Source organism: Tachysurus vachellii, chromosome 21 (genome assembly GCF_030014155.1).
Source record: "Tachysurus vachellii isolate PV-2020 chromosome 21, HZAU_Pvac_v1, whole genome shotgun sequence".
Taxonomy (NCBI): domain Eukaryota; kingdom Metazoa; phylum Chordata; class Actinopteri; order Siluriformes; family Bagridae; genus Tachysurus; species Tachysurus vachellii.
The window spans coordinates 11777843-11792074 of NC_083480.1; positions in this window are offsets into that span (position 1 = coordinate 11777843).

Below are 14232 nucleotides of genomic sequence, written 5' to 3' on the forward strand. Positions count from 1 at the left end.
TGTCATATCTGTTGGGATTGGTGAGGTCACGGGTTGATACGTGCAGGACCTACTTATATTGCCCATCCATTTCGGCCCATGTGTTCTGGCCGCTGATCCTAATAGACAATTAATAAGCGCTGGGCACAGATGGGTTTCATTGTATGGGGGCTTATCACATTCATCTACTCCCCTGACGGGCATGATATAGTTAAGCTGTTTGGACCTGTCATGACATACCACACAAGTAGCGTTGGTGGTGACTTGATGGGCGGAGTCTATTAGTCACTGGCGATAAAAGTTGCCCCCGGCAGCATCGGCCGTTGTATTATACTGGCCGATACCTATTATTTTGACGTGCGACAGAAGGTCCTTATAGTCACCTTGAAGGGAAGAGTTACGGGGCCACACTTACGGCTCGTGGCATCGCTGCACGTGGCCCAAAAGTCTATACTGGCTTGACGGAACTGAAAGCCAGGGCTCCACGCTGGGACATAGACACGAGCTTTGTAACCCTCAACAAACGCAGTTTTCTGTATCGAAGAGGGATAGGTGGCTGTGGCATGGAGACTGTAAAACCATAACGCGTGGATCAGCCTGCAGTAACCCCCCTCCTCACCGTCCGCAGGGTGTCCTGTGACCATGATATAGTTATTGGATCCATTGTCATCTCACCTGGCCGCCTAATGCGGATTTTTAGGGTTTTAGGGTAAGACGATGATTGGTTAGTGGCCCATGCTACTGGGTCGGAAACTGACGCTGGAAAAGGACCTGTGTAATCAAATGAATACATCACAAAATAAATTGTGGTGTTTTGTATCCTCTTGCGTACACTAGCATGAGCGAGTAGACCCAAGGCGCATTTCATGTGCCCTTCTACGGCCGTTTGTGCCGTCTCTTTATTAACTCCTGCCAGTGATGGGTAGGACCCTTTTCCTTGAAAGACTATTCGTCCATTAATGGTGGCGGAACCTGTACCTGCATTTCGCTTGGACCGTGTGCCTATTTTTGAGGTGTTATACAATCTCCCGTCATTGTGGGTGCGGTTGGTCTCTATTTGTGAGTCATGAGTCTGAGCATGTGTCGCTAGGAATCCTACTGCGATTGCCACATTTAAACATAATCCTATTACGCAGGCTACATAGAAAAGTTGTGTCGTTAGCTCGTCTTTATTTTGTTTGCCAGTTCCACCAGATTTACCCGGTGCCTTCTTTTGCGTGTCTTTGCTACGGGGTGGGAATATCTGCCCCATGACTCGCAAGGGTTTTGTTGTTCTCTAGGTCTATTGTGTCGAATGGGTCTGGGGGCATGTGTGGGTCTGCTGCATATGAGTGGTCTGACTGCACATCGTCTAGTGAGGTGCCTGAACTTCCTGCTGGGCCTGTATAAACTCTCGGGGTCACATCAACTATATCATCTACGAGGGTGGTGTCAGGAGATCTTCTAGGGAAGGGATGTCGGCGGCTTCTTGTTGTAAGCGAGCAGTCTCTAATTGTAAGCGGGCGGCCTCTCGTTGCATGCGTGCTCTGGCTTGAGCACGTGTTCCACCAGCTGGGCCTGTCACTGGTGCAGGACCATAAGGGTCAGGTTCGTCCTCGTCGTCAGAGTATGGTTGCTCTTTAAGAGACAACAGGGCCTCCCAGTCTTTTCCTGACCTTGGTGTAGGCGTTTGTCTTGTTGGCTGTTGCCTCACCCCAGATGTCGATGGTTGCTCTTGATCAATTGGTTGTTGTCCTCTCGATTCTGGAGGTTGCTTTGCGAGTCTCTTTCCAGAAGAAGTTTGTTGTGTCTGTGGTTGCTGTTCTGTGTCTGAGGCTGATGAGTCCTCCTCAGTGTCTGCAACTGCTGTCGCACGACAACAGTGATTGAGGTGATACCAGTATTCCTTACCTTCTACCTTGACTGCTGTGGGAGTAGCTAACACCACTTTGAACGGTCCTTCTCTTCTTGGTTCCCTCCAATGTTTTCTCTTGAACACCTTGATGTATACGTAGTCTCCTGGCTCTACCTGGTTAAGTGGCTCTTTTACCGGTGTTCCGTGTGTTGCCGCACCCACCTGAGGATACAAGAGTCTGTGTATTTGGGTTAAGTGCTTTACATAACTTGACATTTCACCTTCCATTTGCTCCAGCGATGGGCCCTTATAGGGTCCACAGGCATATGCCACAGGCATTGGCCTTCCTGTGAGCATCTTATGAGGTGTCAAGTGTGTTGTACGGTTTGTCTGTGAGCGCATTTTCATCAGTGCTAATGGCAACGCTTGTACCCAATTTAAGTTCGTGCTATGGCATATTTTGGCGCTTTTCTCTTTTAGTGTCCCGTTCGCTCTCTCTACTTTGCCCTGGGAGCTAGGGTGGTACACACATCCCAATTTTTGTTTAATGCACAATGCCTGTGCGAGGTACTTAATCACTTTGTTTACAAAGTGAGGTCCGTTGTCTGAGCTCAGTAAGTCTGGGATGCCAAACCTAGGGATTACCTCTCTACATAGGAACTTGGCCACTGTCTTGGCATCGTTTCTGGCGCAGGCCACTGCCTCAACCCATCTGCTGAATACATCAATTACTACTAGGATATACTGTTTCCCTTCCGCCTTTTCCGCCATATCCACAAAGTCCATCATTAAATGTCTGAAAGGGCCTCTTGGTTCTGGGATGTGCCCTATTGGAGCAGTAAAATGCTTCCTAACGTTTCTTTTCGCGCATAACTCACATGTTCTTAAGGCCTTGTCCACCATGCACGCCAGATACGGAGACCACCAATTCTTTCTGATGGTGTCTATTATTACCCTTCTGTTACAGTGATCTATCCCATGTGCTTCTTTTATCAGCATTGGTAATAACGCGGTGGGAGCTACCCACAAACCTTCTCCTCCTCTCCATACCCCTGTGTCTTTATCTTTGAAGGCACCTCGTTTTTCCCACAGTTCTACCTCCTCTGGGCTAGCTGTTTCCTGAGCGTCTCTTATGTCTTCTATTGACATTATTTGTGGACGTCCTTCTGGCTCATCCCCAACCAAGACTGCCATCAAACATCTCTCGCCTACTGCTGCCTTTTTGGCTGCTTCATCTGCCGCAGTATTTCCCTTTGTTATAGTCGTGCCATCTGTCTTGTGGGCTCTGCATTTTACTATGGCCAGTTTCTTAGGTAACTGAATAGCTGCTAACAACTCTGATATGGCTGGTCCATGGGTAATGGTTGAGCCATCTGCCCTCTGGAAGCCGCGTTGTGCCCATATTGGCCCGAAAACATGGCACACCCCATATGCATAGCAGAATCCGTGTATATCGTGCATGTCCTTCCTGCACCTAACTTACAAGCTGCTGTCAGAGCTTTTATTTCTGCCAATTGAGCCGAACACGGTTGAGGGACAGTCACCTCACTAACTGTCCGGTATACATTTCCGACTAGATCATATTCTACTACCGCATATCCTGCTCTATTTCCATCATTTGTGCGATAACATGATCCATCTACGAAAAAGATTTGTTGTGCTCCTAGGAGTGGTTGGGATTCTAAATCTGGGCGAGCTTTTAGAAACTTCTCAGATTCTTCTGCGCAGTTATGAGGAGTCCTTTCTCCAGGCAGCACCATTCTCTCTGCTGGGTTTACTGTATTACACCTTTCGATTGTCAATTCTGGTGCTGACAATATTACATCATATCCGGTACGCCTTGCATTGGTTATTACGAATGCCTGACTTGTCAGTAATGCATGCAGCGCGTGTGACGTGTACAGGGTCACTGGGTGACCCATTGTAATCGTAGATGCCTTTTGATACGCAAATGCAGCTGCTGATATGGCACGGTAGCAGGGCGGCATACCCTTTTCGACATTGTCTAGGGCTGTACTGAAGTATGCAATAGGTTGTTTTCCCATGCCTTGTTGCTGCTGCATCAATACAGCAGATGCAAACCCCTGTCGTTCTGACACATATAGGTAAAATGGCTTACTGTAATCTGGACTAGCCAGCGCTGGGGCTGATGCTAGTGTGCATTTCAACATCTCGAATGCCGCTGATGCTTCTGGTGTCCATATCAGCTGCGCATTAGGTTTAGTCTGATCTGCTGCTTTTATCATGTCTCTGAGTGGTTGGACTTTTAGGGCAAAGTCACATACCCACGGTCTACTAAATCCTGCCATGCCCAGGAATGACAACATCTGTCGTACGGTCTGAGGTCGTGGCGCCTCGCATATAGCTTGCACATGAGCCGGTAATATTTTTCGTGATGTCCCTTCTAGAACTCTTCCCAAATATTCCACCTTCTTCCGGCAGAATTGCAGTTTTTCTTTACTGACTTCATGCCCATTGTTTGCCAGGGCTTTTAGTACGTTTATTGAGTCCTTCAAGCATTGTTCCTTGGTTTGGCTACAGATCAGTAGATCATCAACATATTGCACCATGAGGCTTTCCATTTGTAAAATTTACCAGATCTCTAGTCAGTACTTGATTGAATATTGACGGACTCTTACAGTATCCTTGGGGCAACCTTGTGTATGTATATTGTTGCCCTCAGTAAGTAAATGCAAACAAGTGCTGAGAGTCAGGGTGCAGAGGGACACTGAAAAATGCTGAACACAGATCGATTACTGTGTACCACTTCGTTCCTTCCGGAATGTTTGATAACAAAGTGTGTGGATCTGGGACCACTGGGGTCTCAGCTATCACTATCTGATTAACTGGTCTCAAGTCATGGACCAAACTCCATTTATCTGAGTTAGGCTTTCTGACCGGAAAAATTGGAGTGTTGCACTGACTCTTTGTGGGGATCAAAACCCCTGCTTCCACTAGCCCTTTGATAGTTGGTCCTATTCCTTCTTCTGCCTGTTTGGACAATTGGTATTGTCTCTGATAGGGTAATGGAGCGTTAGGTGTAACCTGTATTTTTGCTAGTCCTGCTGATTTGACTAATCCTACATCTGTTGAATGTTTAGTCCATAGTTGTTCTGGGACTCTGCTTAGTGCTTCTCCTACTTCTTTCTCTGTCAATTCTCCCTCATCTGTTATCTGTGGCATTTGTACCTCCACTTCTACTCTTACTTGTATTTTTGTCTGCTGGCTTACTAGCATAGTTGTAGCTACTGCCTGTTCTATCCCTGTACAGTCTATTCTTAGAAATTTTCTATCTTCCGACACATGCATCCTAGGATTCCTAGTTGTGTTCCACTTTGTTACCTTTCCTGCTTCTTTCATCATAGGCCCTAAATCTTTAGATTCAAAACCTTGCCCGATCATCAGGGAGATGTGGGAGACTGCATCCTTGACTTGGTACCACCCTTGGATCTGTTCTGGGAGTATGACATACGCAGCTACTCCTTGTTGGCCAACTATTATGCTGCCTGTATTAATGTCGAACTTTCCTCCTTCTAGTCGTTCCTCCCATAGCGATGCATATTCTTCGTCTGTCCCCCCTTCATCATATTTTAGAGTACAATGCCATGGTCCTCTGGCTTCACAGCAATCTGGACGAATGTGATTCTACCATAGCTTCCATTCAGAGTATTCTTGCCATATTTTTGATACTTCTCTGTCTTTGATTTCCATCCAATATACTTTGTCCAATTCTGTTATTTCTTCTTCCTGGCTTACTACTAGGTACTGTTAAGCTAACATCTCTGGGAGTGTTATCCATACCCCTGTTGGCCCACAGTGTATCTTGGCTCCTAGCTTGCAGAGTACATCTCGTCCGAAAAGGTTGGCAGGAGTATCTGGAGAATAAAGTAATGGAGCTTGGACCACTATTCCTTCTACAGTAATCCATTGTGGCTCAGTAAATCGTAGAGTCTGAGTTTTTCCTGAGAAGCCCACTGTCTTTATTGCTCTACGTGTGAGGGGAAGCTTTGAGCCTTCTTTTCCAATGCTTGTAAATGTTGCTCCTGTGTCAATCAGGAATGGGGCCTGTACTTCATTTCCAATTCCCACCATAATTGTTGGTTCTTGTGCAGGGTGCAATGAGGTGGTACACTGCACCAGCTCCCCCTCTGGCTTCTCTAGGCCTCTTCACATTCCCCCTGGAGCTGGGCCCATTGGGCTCCCTCCAGGTGGGATTGGGGCCTGTCCTTGAAGTCCTGGGCCCATCCATTGGCCTGCCCAGTTCCCAGCCCCTTGTTGTGCTGTTACAGGTGCCTGTTGCATTCCGGGTTGTCCGGCTCCTTGTTGAAACATTGGAGCGGGCATTTGTGCCGGCATCTGCTGTCTCCCTTGATTTCCCATGGCTCCTCCTGGTGCCCCATATTGGAGGTAGGGACAATCTCTCTTCAAATGGCCTGGGTTATTGCAATTCCAGCAGCTTCCTCCTTGTCCTCCTGTTCCCCAGGCGGATCTTTGTGGAGGCTGCCTCCCTGGGCCTCCTCTTCCTCGACCTCTGCCTGGTCCCCAGCCACGCTGTTGAGGAACATACTGGGGATTCATGGGATAATTCATCGGGTATCCCACTGGGTATTGCATCATAGCTGGAGGCGGCGGCTGTGGCTGTGTCATCATTACTTGTGGTGCTCCTCCATTCTGAGGCGGTGCAGCCTGTACAGCAGCTGGAGCCACCATTACTGCTGCTTGCTTTGAAGTATATTCTTTATCTTCCTTTTTCTTCTTCTCATGGTTCTCTTGTTTATTCCTTGCCAGCTCTCCCAGCTGTGCTTTTTGGAGCTGCACCAGTAGATCTTCTGCAGCCTTCTTCGCTTCCCTTTTTCTTTTTCTGTGTAGCTCTGTGTGATGTATCACGTTGGCCTCGAACGTTGCCCATGGCATAGTATTCAGTCCTACTACTGTTTCCAGCTGGTCTTGTACTTCAACTGGGAGTGCCCTTTTCAACATGAGTTTGAACAGTGTCACACTTGCCAGTGTTTCGTCCCATGAGGCTCCCATTTCCTCTCTCCAAGATTCCTGGAGCCTCAGAATAAACTGGGCCACTCCTTCCTCTTCCTCCAGCTTTATCTTTTCCACCTTCCCTGGGTCTGCTTTTGTTGGGTATGCGTTCCTTAACTGATTCCACAGGAGGTTCCGGTACGGATTGAGAGTCATTCTGTCTGCTCTCGAATCCTCTGCTTCCTTCTTTAGTCCTGCGAGATCGAATATCTCGGTCATCTTCGCTTTCCCGACTGTCTGGCATAGGATTGCCTTGAGGTCACCCAGGGCCAGGTTCTCTCCCATTGTTTGTTCTTCGAACTTCGTGATCCACCTTTGCGCTCCTTCACATACGTTCGGTAGTCTTTTTATTAGTCCGGTCATGTCCATGATTGAACATGGCACATAATGCACATCCCTCCCTTTAACTATCAGAGGGCACTGTAACACTTCTTCTGGTTCTGAAACTTCATCCGCCACGTCTGTTGTTGTCCTCAGCCGACCAGGCTTGCTTAGTTCGTCAAATCTGCCTTGTTCCTCTTCTTCTTCCTCGGAGCCCCTGAGATGGTCCTCGTTTTCTTCCCGTTTTCTTCCTTCTGCATCTAGGGGAGTTAGCTGTACTTCTCCCTCCAGCCTTACTTTCACTTTTCCTGCACCGTACTGGTGTTCTTCCTCTTCTGAGGCTGTCCTTGAGGTTTCTTCTCCGTTTTTTATTATGTCCATCGAGACGATCGTTCGCTGGCTGCTTTGTTTTCTCGCCCTTTCATCCATTGTCTCCCACTCCTTTTGGTGTTGCTGGTCTTCCACAAGGGCTTTCCGTGAGCGTTCTTCTATCTGTGTAACCATGTAGTTCCTCCATGTTTTTTAGCATGTTCACCTGTTCCCACCCTTCCTCAATCGGCCAGGGCGGGTTGTCTGTTCCTTTCCTAGGGATTTTCCCACCTTTTAGGGCGGGGGTACTACTGTGCGGCCGCGGGTGTACTCCTCCACCCATCGCGTATTGTATTGCTCTGGGTCATTCTCCCAACACAGATGGCCAAACTGATACTCCCCTTTTCTTCCTTCAGCCTCTGCTCGTGGGCGCTCTGGGCTTTTGGGTTGTCCGTCCTTTCGTCTTTCCTCTTTCTCTTCTTCTTGCTGTTCGCTCTCCCCTGAGGAGTAAGCGTATGATTCTTCATTTCTTCTCCCAGTTTCTTCTTCTCCCGTCAATCTTTGTCTTATGATTCCTTTAACTTGTCCTCCAGTTATCTCCAGTTCTATTTCTTGTCCATCATTTCCTGTTGGCAGCACTGGGTATATACCGTGATACCTAGGTTTGTATTGTTCATTGTAGGGCGGGGGTTGGAGCTGCTCCGCACATTCACCCGATGGTGGGGCTGTCGCCTCTTCTTTCTTTTGTTCCCTTATCAGCATTCTTTCTTTCTCCTGTTCTTTCTCCTGTTCCTCTCTTAGTTTTTCTGCTCTTCTCTTCTTTCCTTCCTGTTCGAACCAGTCCACTATCTCCCATTTCCTCATTGTCTTCTCTTTATTTTCTTTTTTATCTCTCCCCAACACTCTATTCTTTCTTTCATCTTTTTACACCTTTCTTCGTCAAATGTCCCTCCTTCGGGCCATTGCAGCTCTCCCTTTGTCCGGTCTTGCCACTTCTTCATGTACTTTTTGATTTCCTTCTCAGCATCTTTGTGCTTTATTATTATGATTGCAGCCGGAGTGAACAGGCCTTTTTCCTTCTCCATCATGCACCCCTGTCTTGCCCTTGCCGCACTGTCACGTGGTTGTGGGGACACTGTTGTCCACTTCAATTGAACGTTTATTCTTTTTGCTTTCAGTCGCGGTTGCACTGGATCTTTCCTAGTTCGGCTCTCAAGCAGATTTATTTTATCTAAGAGAATGGATATTGCAAACCCTCTCTCCCACTGCACCAGACGCTTTACCACCGACACTAGTGCCGTCAATCCTGAGCAATAGTTAAACTGACGTGGACGTTCCTCAAATAGCTCTACCAATGGTTCGTTGTCTTCATCGACTGCCTCTGTTAAAAACTCACACAGCGGTACTTCTGCCTGTTGATTACCTGGGGTGTCTACTAGGGCTCTCAATACTGGGCTCAACAACCGAGGCTTCCAGATCGCTTTTATTCTTTCACGCCAATTGTTATACGGAAACTGAGTTTCTAATGTCCACAATCCGTCAAACCTTGTTAGAGACCACAACTTAGTTGCTATCTGCTCGTCAGACTGGTGCCTTTCTACACCGTTCCTGTCTTTATACACTCGTTCGTCCCAGAAGTGTGTCCTTACTCCTCTAGTTTCTATCTCTAAATCTGTTTCTCCCTCGAAGTCCGAATCCGAACCTAATTCTTCATCACACCTTAAATCTATATCTCCCATCCACTAGTATTTTTCCAGCGTGCCACCTAATCCCTTATGTGCTTCTGTTTTGTCTGCTGTGTCGTATCGTGTTACTTACCTCACTCCAACTCACTTCATAAGTCCCATAAAGCACTTGAGTGCCCACAATCCGATTCCTAAATCCCACTCAATTTGTCCGCACACTACTCCTACAGCAATAATTACTTCTAGTACAAAAAGCAATTCTTCCTCCATTCAGGTTGTGGGATTAACAATACTTTGACACCACTTTCACCACTTCAAATAAGATCTCTGTCATTCGACTCAGCAACTTACGTATACACAACAACAATTCCATACACATATATCCTTTCCCGTATACTATTCACCGTATACTATTCACCGGGGGCCCCCCCAGCCCTACCAAGCAGACCTGTCTCACCCGACAGCGGTATCTAGGGACTAACTTTTTCCACACCTGCCCGTGAAGCCACGGTTTGTGAGTTTAATAGCACTCACACCGCAGGAATTGTATTTCAAGATCTTCTCTTAACCAAGCCTATTCACAACACTTTATATAACAATAATCACTCATGAGACTTCCACACACACAATCATCAACCCCCTCAATCACATGTGGGGATTTCCCTTTTTACTACTTCTCATCCAGCTCTCTTATCTCACCCTTAGGGGTTCTCGAGCTCGAGGGCAGCTGTCTACCTCCTTCACCAGGGCCACCCCTCCCCTGTTAGGCCACAGACACACTATACACAGACTTTTGAATATAACAGGCGTCTGCTTACCTTTATTATGGCCGGCCTCTGTAGCCCTTCTGAGAGAGTGGTCCCAGTTCCGGATGCAGGTCACGCTGTCCCTCTATCGAGCCCCACGTTGGGCGCCAATAAATATGTCGGAACTTAGAGCCCGTCTCCAAGCTGACATATCACAAGGGTGATATATACTTATAACTCTAACTGTTTTGTCATCTACTTTAGCCAAATCCTCCTGTATACACTATAATTAATATTAAAGAAATAGTGAGAAAACTCCTCAGACCTGGATGAGAATGAGCAAAAACTTCTTTATTGCAGTCAGTCAATCATCCATTCCATTGAACTCAAGGCAAACAAAAATTACTAAGTCAAAAAGAACCAATGAAAAGCCCAAAAGAGCATTCACAGGTAACCAAAAATATCTCCTTTGCAAAACAAAGTATCAAAAGAATAAAAGAGCTGCAGCATCAAGAGATGGCCTAGCCGTCCAAAAGAGCTACTCTCCTCACGAAAAAGAACTGAGTTTTCCAGTGAAATTTCCCCTCAATATATACCCTGGCGCCTCTAGGCGCCTCCTCTCTTAATCTGCATACTCTCCGGCAATTTCCCATTATTTCTCAAAGTTGTTTCTGAGGCCCCGCCTAGTCATTTACATGCTTCTTCTGAAATCCCCTCATTTCCCCGAAATTACCTCATACGCCTCCTCAGTGACCTAATATCCTGTTTCTTTGAATTCCCCTTATTTCCCAGAATCATCAGCTGATGCTTACTCATGTGCCCATGTATGGGTTTTCCTCTTTTCTTAATTTCCTATTATTTTCGGCCTTTTTCGTCACTGTTATTAAAAAAAATATGCTCAAGAGAGCTCTACTTCCTAGTTGGTATCACATTTGTCGTTCAGCCTTTCACGACGGACGCTTCGTGGATTACTCCTCTGTTTCAGCTACAATGAGTAAGTTTTTCTCATTTCTCTCATTATTATTTTACTTTACTGATTATATGTTAACGATTATATGTTAGTTATATGAGATTAACTTTGTCATAAGTTCTTACTTCTACTTGGTTATATTATATTGCTACTGTTGCTAAGCTTTATTGCTGTAATGTTACTTTGTATGTTATCTTAGAGTCCTTAATGTTGACTCTTTTCAGCTTTGCTGACCTTTTGAACTTTATTATGATCTCAGTCTGGCCTCCAGACTGGGCTTGCTTATTGCATACTTTAAGCTTTAGTTCCTCTATTTCTAGTTCCTCTATTTCTATTGAAGGCTACTCCCTTTTCCCCTTAGGTTCTCAACCTCAGGGTCAGCCAATTCGTCCTGGTCACACCATCTGGATTTCTCGGTCTACTCCCTATAGGAGGCCAATTCCTGCTGAAGTGTTAACCACTTTCCGTCACTATCACCTGAGTCATCTGTCTCATGAACTTTGCTCCTTTCTGGAACGACTGTGTCCCCCTACACTCCCTGAGCAGCCTCTCACGCCTTTTCACATTGTGCAAACGTCTATGACTCGGTCTTTCTCGACTCAGACATTCCTGACTCCTGTCGTGGTGGACCAAAGGACACAAACAGATGGTTGTCCTCACGCTGAACCCTGCTGCCCTAGGCTGACAACTCCTGCCTCCCCTCCTCGTGTCTCATCTCCTCCTTTCGCCTATATACGCCCTCTCTCTCCCACTTGGGCCTCTTCCCCTTCTAATTCTGATCCTGGTTCCCCAGGCTTTGTCCCTTCTTCTCCCTCTCCTAGGCCTGGGTCTCCAGCCTACACTCCTACTTCTCCCAGGCCTGATAGCTCTGGGTCTCACTATTATCATTAAGTTTATTTTGTAATAAACTCCTTCTTTCCTTATTATACCTTCTGAGTCCTGTGTGTTTTATTTATGCATTAGTTATATATCACTTTACTCTTATTATGACATCTGAGATCTATTCTCATGTATCTTATGATACCAATCATAATACTCTTAAAGTATGATCCCTACTTCTTTGAGGCACTTCTATAATGTAAGATTTTGCACAACATCGATTTTTCACAACAGCACTGGTCAGACAGTGAATGGTCTGCCATTGCAATATATGACCATGGGAATGTCTTCTATTTTAAGGGTTTTTTTGTCAGTTACACAAGACAATTTGTAAGACTATGGTTTCTTGTAGAGTTTGTACTTCAAAAGAATCATTTGTACATACTGAATATGGCATATGTTTGTGCATGTGTGTTTGTTTTTTACTGTAGTGAGACTTTGTGCTTTTGCGGGCTGAAGCGTGGATCCACATGGCAGCAAGTCGGTTATCTTTTCTCCTGTCACTCACCCAGACCTGACAGTCCACAGCACAACATAAGTCCTAAAAGGATGCCCTCCTCTGCACAGCGCAATGCTGGCTACAGTCCAAGAAGTGGACTGGCTCTTCATGGATAGACTTTTATGTGCTCTCCCCTCAGAAGAATGCAAAGCAATTAGGCTCAGCCATCCCACCCCCCAGATAGATGTTATAGAACCTCCAAGGTGCCCTGGCTACCCTAAAAATAGGTTGGGGTAAGCATGGGAGAACCACCAACAGTGAGCCACTATCTATCCTTCTGTCTCCTTAACTTCATGGCTCAGGGAAAGAGAAGTACCCAGGAGAGAGGCCCCACTGGGGATCGTCTTGTCGACGAGCCAATGCTCTGGACTGCCATTGCCACCCAAGGCCCCGAAGCCTTGTCTAGTGGGTTGCACCCTACAAGCCTCGCCTACTCTTAACTGCCCAACAGTGACAGTGGAGATAAAAGGCAGATGGCAGCACGATCACCCTGGCTCAGTCTTCGGTCCAGGGGCCCAAAGTAAAGTCAGCAGGGACCATATAGGCTGTGTGTACATGGCGTTCTGCCACACAAGTGCATATCAGCACAAAAACGAAAGCAGCAGCCCCAGACCCTCATTCCTTGCCCCCAGGAAGTATATATGGCTCAAGAAGGAAGGGATGGCCCTACGCCTTCTGAAGGTCAGACACTTTGCAATTATAATAACCTTGTCTCAGCTGTGTATCACCAGATTCCCAGGGAGGGCAGTTTTGCCCAAGAGCAGAAGGAGGGTGACTGTCTCCACCACTGTTGTGGCCAGCTGCTGTTATTCCTATTAATATCCTATTATTGGCATGCCCTTCAATCACATTGGCATGGAACTCGTCAAGCTGCTCCTGAAGTCAGCCTGGAGTCACGAGTACATTTTGGTGATCATGCACCACGTCACTCGATACCCTGAGGTGGTGTCAGAAGGACACCACCCGCAACATCCCCAGAGAGCTTTTGCCATCACTGCTGAATCTGTGTTTGCATGTGCCTCCACAGATCCCAGAGAGCGCTCCTTGGTCTAGCGGGGGCCAATGTCACTCTGTACAAGTGGCAGGATTTGACGGAGTTGGCCAGTTTGTTCTCCTCGTCCCTGTCCTAACCCTTCTCGTCCAGCAGAAGATCAAGACACCCCCCCGGTGGTTTTAAAGCGGCCATACAGAGTCCCCAAAGCCTGATGCCAGGCCACAGAAATGTAAGTAGGCCGAATACTAGGGTAAGGCATCATCAAGGAATATGTCAACCCCTGGTATAGCCAGATTGTGGTTGTCCCAATGCCTGATGGAAGCCTGCACATATGCAACAATTTCCAGAGGCTCAACCTGGTATCGGTCTTCGATGGCTACCCTCTCCCCAGGGTGGACAACCTAGTGGAAAGGCTAGGCAGAGCCTGGTTTACCTCCACCCCTGACCTAACTAAAGGCTACTCTTACTTTCAACTAGTTTCTCTTGCCCCGGTTGCTAAGGAGAAAACAACCTTCAGCATCTTCCGGTCCTTGGAGCACTCTGGAAGGCTGGGCTGACTGTGAACCCGAAGAAATGCCATCTGGGGCTGACAGAGGCACAGTACCTGGGGTTCCAAATCGGCCAGGGCCTGCTCATGCCCCAGAAAAAGAAGGTGAAGTTGTACCCCAACGCCTGACAAAGAATCAGATTTTCCAGAAGAAACCGTTTTGGAGTGTTGAATGGATATTATCGTAACTTCTCCTCTGTAGCTTCTCCCCTCTCATACCTTATGAAAAAAGGACAACTGGGTGCAATGGACAGAGGCCAAGGAGTAAGCCCTCCGGCTACTGAAAAAAGCCCTCACCAGCAGCCCCTCCTCCAAAAACCCGGACATCAGCCTCCCCTTCCTGGTCCATACGGACACGTCAGAGCTCTGCCAAACGCAGCTATGTGGCTATGGAACGAAAAGCCCTTATGATCAAATGGGCCATGAAGGAGCTCAGGT